This window comes from Indicator indicator, chromosome 19 (genome assembly GCF_027791375.1).
Source record: "Indicator indicator isolate 239-I01 chromosome 19, UM_Iind_1.1, whole genome shotgun sequence".
In the NCBI taxonomy this organism is placed as follows: Eukaryota; Metazoa; Chordata; class Aves; order Piciformes; family Indicatoridae; genus Indicator; species Indicator indicator.
This window is the reverse complement of record NC_072028.1, coordinates 18417978-18433128: the sequence shown is the minus strand read 5'-3', so window position 1 is coordinate 18433128 and position 15151 is coordinate 18417978.

The following is a 15151-nucleotide window of genomic DNA, read 5'->3' as shown; positions in this document are numbered from 1 at the left end:
GCACTTTTATTTCTGTTCTCAGCTGGAATATGATGAGAGTAGTCAACTTCTCACATGGTGTTTTGTCTTCAAGAGTTGTGGGGAAAAAGTTCATTTCTAAAAATAGAAAATCATGGTGAGACTCCTATCCTATGCAAACTGGCTTTTGGTCTTGTTACTAAAAGCGACAAAGGGATGGTAAAGTAAAATTTTTGTGAAAACAGAAAACTTGCATGCAGTTAAAGAAGAAATTGTTGTTTTCATTTTACGAATTAAAAAAGGCCCCACATATTCAAACTTGAAAGACAACTTCTGATTTTCAGTTACATAGCACTAAATCAAAAAATGCCTTGAACTTGAAAAATAACTCTGACAACCATCAAGTTTCTTACAGCAGTGCCTTGAGATGAAGCTGGACTACACACAGCAGTAGGACTAGGGTCTTAGGTATGGATGGAATAAATTGTGCACAGTAGGTAAGTTACTTCCAAACCCTGAATTTCATTTCCAAAATGCCTTAGAAATTTATCAGTCTGTCATTGTAAGTCAGTGGGATGTAGTCTCCAATATTAGTTCTAAAAATGGTACTTAAAATTTGAAATTACTGACACTTGTTGAAATTTCTTTACCATCAGCTTTAATTGACAAACACACCTACTTGCAGGGCCAGGCTATGGTGCACAGGCATATACAAAATTGTCATGCTGCAGCTCCAGCAGAGCTCTACCTCACCAAGGGCAGTTACAGAAACAGCACATCACTTCCATGACAGCAATTCTCCTTTTTGACAGATCAGGTATTTTTTCACTGGAACAAATTGGTATGGTTTATACTTCCTTGGACTAGATTGCTGAAAAGTCCTTAACAAATTTCTGATGTCACAGACACCCATGACAAACAGGTAGCTAATATCTACAGTCTGACACATACTGCTTTTGTCAGCAGTGCTGACTTAAACCACCCTCCCTTGAGGCTCCTTGTTCCTCTCTTTTTATTTCTCCCTTGTTGCTCCCAAACAAGTTTGGAAGGATGGTGAAAAGGGTCTGGAGAAGAGGTTATTTTTAACCTATATCTACTCCCTACTCTGTTTTACCACAAAATTCCATGAACAATTTTACTGCCACAACAGAGAAAGTGATAAAGATGTGGGGAACGAACAATTGAGGAGCACTGACACAAAAATAGGTGTTCATCAAACTACAGCAGCCATCCTGTCTGAGCCTAAGATGTTTCTACTTATCCAGGCAGCCAATTAAGGGAGAATTCTTGGAAAGCAGAAAGGTGTCAGTTAAACATGGCAATAAAACTTGTCGTTTAAGTAATAAAACCCTCTTTTACACTGAAACCATAGGGGTGCCTTTAAATAGTCAGAGCCAAATTCAGTGACTTGCAAATCTGCACTTTTGGCTGCTGCTTTCAAATTCCATATTATAGCACATTTACAAAATATGCAAAACTGGGCTTGTTCACACAGGGCTTGTGTGGTAGAAATAGTTCTTAGTAAATTTAAAAATTGTTACAGGGCCACATTGCTCAATGTTACGTATTCAGCACTCATAGGTCAGGTGACATTTTGTCTGTACACAAACTACATGACATTGCCCTTTTCTTCCAAAAAAAGAACATCTACCTATAATTCACACTTGTGTTGTGAGGTACAGTGAGATAGCCACTCAAAAAGGGTCACACATAGTCAAGATCACATTGTAAGAAACTCACTCTGCTTAGTCTTCAAGGGGGTCTCTCACCGCAGACACTGTGGCAATTGCATATTGCTTTTGTATGAACAAGCTTCTTGTTACTGACTCTTGCCATTTATTGGAAAATTAAAAATGAAAATATGCAGACTATTTTATAACCACACATAAATCTACAAACTTCTAAGATCTAGTATGCTTGCCTGTTCCCAAACCAGATTACACAATACAGGTGTTTGTAGGGAAAAATTCATAGACAGATTTTTAAAAGCTCTGTAACACTCCGAAAAGAACTGTTAAGTAGATGCTTTTATGAATCCAGGCCTGAGTCATTACTCCCTATAATACAGTACTTGTTTTGGCATAAGGTAGGAGGTAATTCCTAATGCTTAGTCTGTTTACAGGTCATATCTGCTTTCTCAGTGATACTGCTGAAGCCTGGTAAATTTTCTGAAGGGCTGCGGGACTAGACAGTGTACCCTTCACATACTAATCAGTGTATATGTTCTCTTTAGAGATTCCAAAGAATATGCTTTTGTTTTAGGGAAGAGAGGGACATTTTTGTTTTGCTCCTCCCCTCTCAAATCTTTCCCTTTAGAAATGAGTCTTAGTAATCCTGCTTGTTTGGAGGGGGTTAATCTATAGACAAAAATATGGAGTGAGGAGTATCAATCTTTTTAAAGGAAATTCTATCCTACCTAAGCTTATACTGATGTAGCAGGAACATGGAGACTGGAGCCAGCCATACTGGTTTTGCCAATCTGCCTTCAAGTTCAACAGTGAATAATGTCAAAAAGCTTATATGCTTTTCCAGATAGCCATTATAATGATTCACAGATAACAATGTCTAGTTTGTCTGTCACCTGTCTCAGCAGATGTAAGAAGTACCTGGACCCATCAGAAAGACATCTTGTACAAAATGTCATCACCTCTTTAATTTAGAAAATAATAGATTTTCAGAAGCAGCATCAAAGAGTATTGAAAAAGGATTAGTGTGGATCCTGGAACAAGTTTTATTTCGATTATTTCCTCTGACCTTTGCCTTCTCCTTATATTTTTCCATGCCTTATGCCCTTTGGGACCAGCCCTGTATGGACCTTGGCTTCACTCCTAGCCAAGTAAAGCAAAGGATCAAGCTCATTTGCCTGTCCAGAGCAATCACAACTTCAGTTTATCATTCAGAGATCATATAAATGATAAACTGGGCATTTATTTGGCCTCCTTTTTTTTTTCTTTTTGAAAGAAGAATTGGTATCACAATACACCTTGAGGATGGAGTTTCCATCTCCCCTGCCTTGATCTGAGAGGAAGCACTACAGAACTTGAGGACACAGTCAGACTTGTGCAGCTGATCTCTGTTAAGAGGAGAACTCCTTCACATGGCCTGTAGTTGCCAGTCCTCTGCCAGTCTGGCTGTACATGGAGCCACTCCCTAATCTGGATCTGTCAAAATAATCTGCTTTTTTGTGGCAAATTATCAGACAACCATAGGAAAGGAATGAAAGAAAAATGTTCCTTTCATTGGCTCCTGTTACTCTAGGGACTGGACAATGTTCTCACTGACAGTTGGTTACCATGGCTATTAATACCCCGAAACAAAGTGAATGAATGCCATGATTTAGAAAAAAGGAGCAAAATCTCATTAAGAACCCCTAGGACTATCATAGCAGTAAGCGACAGTACAGCAGTTTCTTTAAAGAGAGAAACTGATGACCATCTGGGGAAAAAAAAGTATACATTTTAATGATCTGTAAAGTTTAGCCTCTGGCAGTTCTATTAAAAAAAAAAAAAAGACAAAACCCTTTTCCAATTAAAACCAGTTAACTCAGAAACTACTGAGAGATGAAATATATTTGATCTCTTGTCCGCGTTTTGAATTGCTGCAGACTAACCCCCCTCCAAATATTAAATGCTGTTATTTTATATGCATACAGAAGAGGCACTGCATCTGTTACTCAGTCAAGAAACAACTCTGCCTTGCTGCCAGGAAGGACAACTCACTTTGTGTAAGAATGCTGTTTGTCTGTTAGCCATGCACAAATCCACTTAGCTTCCATTTCAGCTCATTTGTAGCTGCCAGTATCTACTCTTTAAATACTTAACAGCTGCCACTCCTGTGTTGAAAAAGAGAGATCTATTTCCATCTTTCATTTAAGAGTGAGACACTGTCCAAAGCATTTGGTAATGTGAACTGTGGGGCCCTGCACAGCCCAGGAACTATCTAGCCTGGTTCAAAGTCATCCTAGATGAGAATAAGAGCATTTCATGAGCAGTTCCTCTGGCAGCAGTGGCCTTGGCTATATGATTATATGGTCCTGCTCTGGCAAGGGGGTTGGACTTGAAGATCTCCAGAGGTCACTTCCAGCCTCTACCATCCTGTGATCCTGGTCATCAAAAAATTCTACCCCAAAAACCACTCTGTTTTGCTGATTTGTTTTTACCCCAGCCTAGTTAGCCCAGTGGTTGCACACACATAGTTGCACTTGTAGAACTTGGAAGGAAATGCAATGGCAGGAAGGGATGTCCAGGATTACTCTTCTAAAACTGACTTCACAAGATGTGCTTGTAAAACTGACTTGACCACAGTGTCCAAACCACATAGAGAGGACTTCATCCTGTACAGACAGTAATCCAAATCTTTTCAAAAGCACTAATTACCTAGACAAACACATAGAAATGTGCTGTGGATCAAATAATTATTTCAAAATATCCCTCATCTTCAGGAAACAATAATGGAAGGTCAAAAGAGATAAAATAAGGTATTCAATTTTAGATTCTAGATTTGATTGAATTGTTTATCAGTTGCCATGATCCCTATTATGAACTAGCAAGAGGCTATAAAATATCTAGGGCTTAACAGTACAGTCTTACCTAAAATCACAGTCTGTGCTCAGAAATGGAGATTCCATCACAAGCTTGCATTGCTGCCATATGCATCAAAGTCAATGGGTAGTCCATCAGAATCACAACTATTTTACCATTAATGCAGATCCTAGCCTACCAAATTCTCCCATTGTGACTGAGAATGTATGAACACTGGAGGTGTTTTTAGAGCTACTGCTAACACCAGCAAAGCCAGCCTGGCCATAAAGCAGCTGTGTTAGCCATTGCTAACAGAACTCTTGCAGCACAGATTTCATTGCAGAGGTGCAGGATGTTCTATAAAACTGAATAAATACTTGAGAAGTTTACCCAGCCCTGAGATCTGTTTTGATCTGGCTGTTCTACCAGCAGCCAGTCATTTTAACTGGTATTTTAACAACACGACTTCAATTACATGGCAATAACATTTGTCTTAGTTGCTCTCAGAAATTGCAGAGCTTGCAAAGCCAACTGTTTATCAGAGTTCAGTGTTCTTATTCAGGAGGGATAATTTGAGGGGTAATTTGATCCCAAAAATTTACAACTCCCATCTGACTAATATGAACCCTGCTCATAAAGAAGACCCACAAATGCAAAGGTTAGCTGCTAGGAGGTGTCTTCCTGGGCCTGATGTTAATGGTTACACTAGCCTCTCCCAGGTGATGAATGCTTCAGCAGCCCCCATTTTCCCTCCTTAGACACTCTCCATTCCCAGGCACCCTTTCTTGCCTAGGTGCCATCCTTGCTATTGTGCCACCACTAATACTTGTGTAGTTCCAGAGTCAATCAGATCAGGGAACTGATTCGCCTGTAAAAGAAAAGCAACCATAAGCAAGGGTCTGTGCTGGCACAGAAAAGGAGGCAATAAATGATAGAGGTTGCAACAAGAAGCAGAGGGCAAAGAGTTGATAACCTGGTTTGAACCACAGCCTTGATAACCTAAAATGTCTCTATGCTAACAGAGGAACTGTAACTGTAAAGGGACGAAATTACTGAATAGCTCAACGAAAGAGCTCAGAACAGATGTCAAGTCAGCTTTCACAGTCACTGGACTTAAGATACATCTCCATACTTCCCAAGAAAGAAAGTGTTTAGTATGTTTCAATTCACTGCTACAGTAATTTATTGAGAAGCTTTAAGTGCCTCCAAGAATTGTGTATTGTCTCAGGAACAGTCCCAAGCATACACTGGCAACACAGTTCAAACACAGTATTCTAATACACGAGACTCATGGATAGGTAACAACTTCCTTAACTGACGGTCAGTCGATATCCCTTTCTGCCATTCTTCAGTTGGCCTCCCATCTCAGTAAAACAAAATACATTCCACAAGAAATCCCATGCAGTCCTCATGAAGTACTGGATACCAGATCCTTCTTTTAAAGCTGACAATTAAAAAATTTCAAAGAGAAGAGGGCTTGAGGCAAAATTCCTTGCCTAAACAGCTTTTAAGTTTGTGAGAACTTAGAACTAAAATATGTTGCTTTAATCCATCTAATTTACCCAGCATTTCATCCTTTATATGCAGTTCAGGCTAAAGCTTTATAGTTAACTAGTGAAAACTTGAAACAATGCCAATCTCCACTGTAAATAATCTCCTGTCAAGAATCACACATGAGAAAGTATGTTACTGCTTCCCATATTTGTAGTGGGTTGATCTGAATTCAGGACATTATCCAGCATCTCAGAACCATATCTAAATCACCAATAAAGGCACCTAGGAAAACAGTAAATCATTTTACTCTGACATTGATATGACTTCATGTAATCCCAGTTCCAGACAATGACTATTTTAATTTTCTTCTCACTGCTTTGTCCAAGAACACATTCCTTAAGCTGCTTTGTATTTTAAAGTCTTGGTTACGACATAAGCCTACTCTGAGTCCCTTGGCTTCCTCCTCCTTTACTACATCCATCGTTGTCTGTCACAGAGAGAACAAAAAGCATTGAATGATGTACTCCAACTTCTCTTGTGCAAAATGGGTCAGTCAGCTTTGTACTCCTCCCCACCTGCCACCTTTTGTACACGGTTATATCCTGTCTGTCCTAGCTTTCGTATCTGTTACTCTTAGGTGGTAAATTCTTCATAGTGCATGCTCCATATACTCCTAACTCTTAGCATGTTTTGGATGTTGCCATAATATAGTTAATCAAACTATATTCCACACAGACTTGAACTTCATCTCGCAACAAAAAAATCCAAGCCCAGTGCACAATTGTTACTGTTTTTAAGCCATAAAAGTCATGCTGGGATCTATTTTTAGATATTGTGTTAAGATTCACTCACTTTTGACAATCTGCATTTTCATTTTGTGGAGTTCTGTTTGGTTTATAGTTTAGAAATCGCGTGTTAGATCTCACATGATGACCTTTAAAGTAAACCGAGCTTAACATCTTGATATCCACAACGGCGTGGGAGTCTAAAGATGTGGTTGAAGATACTTGTTTCTCGTTAGGAGGAAACTAATGACAGATCATGCCACTTCCTCACTTATCAAAGGAAGATCCTCCTGGGGCTAGTTTTATGTTAAACTACTGCAGTTCACGATGCATTCTGGGTATATTTATAATATATATGCACATGTTGTTGACAGAGCTCAGTACCGTATACTGTTCATTAACTGACTAATACATTCAAATTTTAAAGCTTTTATCTGCTGTACAAAGGTCATGAACATGTCTACAAAATACTGAGCAGTCAAGAGATGGTAAGTATCCTGGATAGAAATACACCAGGTATTTTCCATTTCTTGAATCACAAGGAAGCATATCAGACAACTGCACATCCAGTTGGTCTCTATCTTCTCCTGACACTAACTTCTGTGCTAATTTGCATAGAAGTGCCAAAGTATGAAAATGAAGATATTCTTTTAGGAGATAGCTACATCACAGTCAGTAACAGTACAAACTCCACAGAAGCCCATATCACTGGCCCTGAGTCTTGATCTGGAGATACTGTACTTGAAAGGACTGAAAAATACTTGAATTGCCTGTTTCTTTTGCTGACACGGATACTTGTGCTGAGGTTGTCAACAGGATGTTTCATATGGAATTGAACTGTAACCAGCAGCTCATTCCACTTTAGTTAAAACATCCTTACTGCCTGCACAGGTATTATCATGAATGCAGGTTGTTAGAGCAAAAGGCTCCCTATCCAGGAGCGTTTGCCATCTTCATAACTCATCTGAGGTAGTCTCACTACACTGCTGTTCTACCCAATCTTTACATATTAAGCAAGGCACTTGAGGTGACTGACATGTTGTGGCAGATTTTGTTTAGGCCACTATCAGCTCTCTGTTCTGTCCCCGTACTAGTTGCCTACACTGAAAGAAAGTGTGCATGCTCTTGAAGGTCCCAGTGACAGCACAAGGAAGTAACATAATGAAAACCAACACTGACATCAGTTGAATGCTATCAGCTGTGCACTACTCAAGGAAGAAACATTTGTGTTTCATGGTCTCTACCTACAGAAGCAATCATTGCCAAACAAAGGCAGGAAGACAACAGATATACTTTTTTGTCATCCCTTCCTTCTTGAACAGAAGTCAACACCTGCACAATACTGTCCTAGTAACTCAGGTGTAACAGCTGCATCTCAAATTCATTTTAGTTCACCTAGAGATGCAAAAAGGCTTGCAATGGAAATGCAGGCATTAACAAGGTAATTTCATTCAGATAAAAAGATTGGTCACCTTGACATGCCTATTCTAAATATTGAGGTGTAAGAAAAGTGAGACATTTACAAAAGCTAACTTTAACTTAGTGAGGCTAAGAAAACAGTGAGCAGAAACCATTCTGGACTACCACTTGAAACCCCACCCACACTGACCTGAGTGAAGAGCAACCTCAGTAAACTAAGATTAGCTCTTGCCAGTATGCCACAATCTGTTAAAGTTACAGACAACTTCTCTAAAGGCCAAGCTCTATTTTGTGAAAATCAGTTTGTCACAGTTACATAAAGGCCAACCAAACCTACTAATCCTGCTTTCTGTGAATCCAGGAAGAACTGTAAAAAATAAAATAAAAAAGCGTATCACTGTAAACTAAACTGAGGAATGTCTGTCCTGTTTCTGATAGGCACTTTTATCTTTGCAACCAGAAGGAATAAACTAGAGATCTAGGTGAGAATTCTGGCCTTGGAACAGAAACATTTTCCATTAGCCCCAGGTACTCAATTTCTAAGAACATAATTAGAGGATTAAAATGTCCTAAAACAAGACAGCTACTGTGTTACCTCTCATTTTCCCAGAGGGGAAGTTTTCGTGGCTTGAGGATCAGGTTTAGCTTCCATAACTCTGTAAAATTTGTAAAGGAGAGTCTTCACTTTTTGTTTGTGCATTCAGACAGAAGCTTCATTATTGTCTTATTTTGTTGGGCCATATAGAACGTCAGCCCAATGCCAGCATGCATTGAGGTTCTAAAGCACAGGGGAAGTGAGAAGACTGAACTGTGTGGGCGAAATGTTCTCTCCGACTGGGTGATCCGGTGAATTCATGGGCTGGGCTGAGGGGAGATGGTACACATAATGTCAGTCTAGCAGTGATAGATGAAGATGTGAGATGTGTTTTAACAGGATGAGGTTAGCTCTTCCTTTCATGGAAATATATCAGCCCTTTCTGGAAAATCTCCTTTTCATCTTTTTTTGTTTTTAAATTAAGATGTATGAAAAAAATAACAAAGTGGGGGTGGAACAAATCTGTTTGTCTTCAGTGTGTTTCTCCACAAGAAGAAATTACATGGAAACTCTGTCCTCCATCATACCTGAGCTGCATTTGCTTCCATACTACAGCAGCATAGGGCATCATTTCAAATAAATGGTGTGTTATACACTTTGGTTCTAACGATGAACAGAGAATCCCTCTACTATGGACTCACAAGAGTTTAAACACTGGATACAAACATGCAGAAAATGGCTAAATGCTGACTCTGTGGGTAAATGTTGAACTGGTACTACTGTACAGAAAGATTTCGGTGTCTACTTGTCTTTTTTTTTTCCTCTATTTATCCTTCTACCTCAGCATCACTGCCATTATAGGATACCTACACCTTTTGGCTTCTCTGCATAGTCTTGCATGTTACCTATATTAGTCAGTGACTTTCCACTGATTTTACAGTCTATATTGCAATATTTGGCTTGCTGATGAAAGTTAATGGGAGAGAAGATAACTTAATAAATCTCTATTAATTCACTATTCATAATGAAGTATTTATATAGCCTGAGAGCTATAAACATTGTAAGTTCTACAAACTCTTTTCCATGCTAAAGCAGAGCAAAATATGAAAGTTGGTATTAGTTGTAACAGGCCAGTGAGACAGTAAATAAGAATTACTATGTCACTGATAGGTGATAGATAGGCATCATAGTCTAACCATACATGATTGATCCTGCAGTCTCAATGTTCCAGCTTTCTGAAACCATACCATTCTGATACTCCTGCAAGCATTCCCTCTGCCCTTCCCACTCACCTAAGGATCTGAATACTGAATGTTCAATTAACTTCTGAAAAAACCTCCACAAAAATAGCAGCATTGTATGCCATACAGGGAAATAAATGAATATTTCTGCTGAAGTGAAACTGTCCCATACTGTTTTTAACACTCTTAAGATCTCATGGGTTTTGTGGTTCATATAGGTACCTCTACCCAGACATGTTTACTTGTGCTCTGTCTGGTGTCCAGGATTTGGCTCTGTGTCAGCAAAGTGAGAAGAAAACACTTGCAGTGGTTTCAGCTTTTAAATTGTTTGTTGCCTCAGACTTAGACACGTATGCAACTAAAGGAGATACAAGGCCGGCCAGGAAATTTTTTTGACATCTTATAATGATTCAGAGAGCTATGAAACAGTGAAGTATAAATGGCACTCATGTCTTTGCTGTCTGAGAAGCTTTAAAGATAACTGCAGTAAGTCAATACGTGTGCACTGAATCAAATCAGGTAAATCACTGAGAAGCTTCCCAATTAAGTTTGATTAGAGCCTATTTTTTTTCCAACTCAAAAGAAGAATGTTGCTTGAAATTAATTAAAAAGTATTAGCCTTTAGATTACTATCTTTTAAAACCTTGCTTTTCTCAGACCACAATGAAGGAAACCGTTTTACTAGTTTCTGTTCAACAAGTCTCACATAAAGACCTATGATCAAATGCTAAGTCCTTGCTAACACCTGTGCACAGAACAGACAGTGACAAGGACACAGGCACGCATGGCACATGCAGCATCCTAACACTGAATAGATCATTTTACAGCTCAACAACAACAAAAAAATCTTGGGACATGTAAAATGTTTATACAGTTTTAAACCAGATAAAAAGTACAGATGGAAGATCTGTATTCAAATCTAGTTTTGTGGAATAGAATACTGCTCCCATGTCTACAACTATAGAGAGACTATAACCATTTCAGTTACAATCACCAAACAATGATTTTTAAAGGCAGTTAAACAGGAAGTTCATTTTTCATACCAAACACCATGACACTCTGAAGCATTAACAAATGTATGGAGACCATCAAGGAAAATTAAGTTAAAATGAGTAGTGTCAGATCTGTACTGCAGTGCATTGTAAACTCACAAGAGGGCATCTTGGAGACAGTAACTTTCTAAAAATGGAAAATAGACTCTCCCCCCATACTATGGCAATGGAATAATACTTATATTCATCTAATAGATAACTTCTATTAACTTCTATAATACAATTTAATTTGAGAGTTATACCATAGAACTGTATTTTTTAAGCCTGCTCTCATAAAAACACTGAGAGTAATGCTCCTTTCAGTAAGGATGACTGGACTAGACTCCCTCTGGACCTCATCAATTCTCCCTAACTAACCTAGCAACTGTTGTTTAACACTACATGAGGCATTCCCTCTCCACCAAAAGGTTTGCATCTTGCTTTTAATGTTTTTTAGCAGAAACTCTCAAGAGAAGGCTCAAACGTCAAGCCTCTGGCACTGTGGTACAAAAGAAAACTTAAGTCTTACAGGATTATCAACAGAGCTTCTTGACTTGAAGTCCAAATAGAAGCAGACAACAGCTCTGAAGTATGTTGAGCTTCTACATTTGACTGAAGAAGCAACGATAAAACACTTCTGTGAATGAAAACTTCCTTCTAGCTAACACCTGTTTGGGACCGCTTGCAATCTTGCCTGTTTGTGTCTTTGAAAAGCATGCCCTTCTGCAGGTCAGAACGTAAGTGAAAAACAAACCAAAACAAAACCCGTGCTACCTCCCCCTCCTGCCCAGCAACTCACAGCGTGCTTACTGCTTTGAATGGGAGAGCAGCTGAGCTGACATGTGCTTCAGTGGCCAGCTTTCTGAAATTGCAGAACTGGGGAACTCTAGGATTTTGACACTCAAACTCTGTATTTGCACCGCCAACATTTAACCTCGCATTCCAGGGCGGGGCTGGGCTCAGAGCCCGGGACATTCCAAAAAGCATTCCAGCCAGCAAGGCACTGGAGGTAGCCCCACAGTGAACACATCCATGCTAGAAGGCTAGTAAAAATATCTTTGCATTCCCATTCACATTTCTAACAAGGACAGCACTTGCAGGCAACAGGGGAAGACAAGTCACAGTTCTTCCCAAACCCATGGATCACACTTCAGCAGCTATTAATACAAGCAGTTTCTGCAGCATTGGTATCAAGAAACAAAACACAACTGTTTTTTGTTTGCTTGCTGTAGCCTTGTGACAGAGTTCCATGGGATTAACAGTGAAACATTTTCACTAGGCAAATACTTAAAATAGAGCACAGCTTCAGTTAGTATGGACCAAGTATCAGATGCTCGCCACAGTAAAATTAAAAAAACCCACAAGGTTTCTGAAAAGTGAGGCTAAACATCCTCCAACCCAACTGTGGTCTCAATTGCCACCCTATGCAAGAATGCAGAAGAGCAATGGCTGAATCATTAAATACTGCAGAAGCCAGCAATTTTCCTGGAAAAAAAAAAGAAAAATCTGCCACCTTCTGTTTAAGAAAGGTACAGCAGAAAAGAGAAGCACGGGAGGAACTCCTACAGATGTCACCCGTGCAATTCACTCTTTAAAGTCTATGTGAATAGAACATTTTCTGGGAGAAAAAAGCTGGTCACTGAGATACTTTAAAGCCAGCGCTGAGAAGGGAAGGTAGACAGTAAATACAATCATCCTATCTGCAGAACTGCTTAGGATGAATTGCATGATCAAAGTACGATAGTAAGTCACACATGAATTGTGAGAGCTAAGAGGAAGGAAAGCATGTAACAAAGTCATTAAACTAAAACACTCTTGACATGCACACACCTACGTATATACAGTTGCAACTCTTTCTAGTTCATTTTGGAACTGATGAAGGTCATCAAACACGTTACGCTTTCTAGCCATCTGCCAGAATTTATAGCCCTTCTATACTTAGCATTGATGTCCATTCCAACAGAATGACTCCTCATTTGCCTTTTCACTTGCTGCCTATGCCTGGCTGTGGCCAGGCATAATTACAGCACAGACAATCACATTAATGTATACAACTAATACAAGGAATTAAGAGAACTAAACTAAGCATTGGTGACCAGAGAATAATTTCAGTAAGGATTTGAAAACAAGGACTTAGGAGAGAACAGAAATACACTCCCCAAAACTTTTAGCACCCATCTATTTTAATATAAATAAATACAATATGTATCCTTGGAAGACTGGTGTTAACATGGTATTTGTTTCAGCTCACAAAGAAGTACATGTCCAGTATTAACCACTTCTCTCCATCAACCAACCAAAGGCACATATACTGTGACATGACTAGTGCCAGAGTATTCCTACAGTTTCTCTTTAGGTGCCTATCTTCAGCTACAGTTCATGTGAATTTTTGACAGCATGCTGCAGAAATCTGCTCAGCTGCTCAACAGAAAACCAAATTTTCGATGTTTTCCATTGACCACTGGAGTCACTATAATCTCTCACTACAATCACGTGCTCTGAACTGCATTTTAAGTCAATTGCTGGAAGGAAAAACGCAGAAAGTCTGCACAGGCTACACCTCACTTAAGGAGGCAGAAAGATGCATGGGTTCACATCACTCACCAAAATGCTGTTATAAAGATCTGGGCTCCTATAATGAATAATCTTATTTAGGCATCACTACCTGTAATAATTGGGGCTTATTCAAAGATTCAATTTTAGTTTTTGCTGACAAGAAATGAAGCCAGGTTCTTCTAAGTTGTGGGACAAGAGACAACAGGCACAAACTGAAATACAGGATATTTCATGTACAAACAAGAAGAACACAGTCACTTTTTTTTTTTTTTTTTGGTACAATAAGGGTGATCAAACACTGGAACAGGTTGCCAGGAAGACTTGTGGGTGGAGTTCTCAATCCCTCTTGGTAAGCAAAACCCAGCTAGACACAGTCATGGGAAACTTGTCTAGTTGACTTTGCTTTGAGCAGGAGGGCTGGACCAGATGACCTCCAAATACTCTATGAATTTCTAACACTCTCTGCTTCTATGATATCATATTTTGCAAGCTACATTGCTAGCGGGACCTCAAAATGTCTTTTTCTCTAGTGTTCTAGGGTGGCTCCAAATAGTCCTGAGAAAGACAAGATAACCACAACTACTCACAACTACTTCTGAAATTTCTAATACTGCAAATTCTTTAGCTGCTCCAGAGTAAAGTTCTAGCACTGAAGTTATATCAGATCTATTTAACTGCATTTACAACAATATACAAAATGAACAAGAAAAGCTTTCTTCTAAGACAGTAGAGATTTACTACAAATTACTCTGATTTAAAGAGAAGGTATTTTAAATATGAATACACTTGTACTTAAATTCACAAGTCTGAATGGTGAGATACTGTTCTTCTGTTGTAATAGAATAGTTCAAGACTGGCACTATTACCTGAAGAAAAAGGTGCAAACTTTTGAACAGAAAGACTGATTAACTACATTCAAACGAGTAATATTCTGTATGTTCTTTATACTTAAAGATCATGGCATGATATCCCTGTCATTTCGTTTTCAGACCAGAACTGAAAATCTGAAGATCCCTCACCCTGTTGAGGGAAACTACCATCATTTCAATAAACCATTAATAACCGAAGCCCCTGACTTTTCTTACTCTATTAGGATATTCTTTTGGGGATTTTACTAACTCAAAGCAGACAAGCTCAGCTGGATTTCCATGAAATCAGAATGGGTCTGCATATTCTCTTGGCATATAACATCTACTTGTAGTTTACTTTTAATAGGAAGTTATGATGATGGTAAATTCAGAAGACTACCAGTATCACCAACAGCTAAATACTGTGGCAAACTGGGTCAGCATTTCAAGAACAAACACATAATGCCATATTTGGATGCCCATCACTGCAAGTAATGTACATGTAGACCTTTACTAGAACTTCCAGTTCCAACAGTACAAAAATCTCAAAGGACATCCATTCAACAGACTTAACTCCACAATTTCTGACTGAAAAGACACAAATGTAACACCTAAAGCTGGAAATTATGGTTAATTCTATAGTCATATTTCTGGAGGGTAAAATGTAGTAGAAACTATGAAATAATATTTTTTTCATGCATAGTGTTATAATTTCTAAAGTCCTCTCTGCAAAAACTTTTTCTTGCTGTAAGATGGATGTAAAT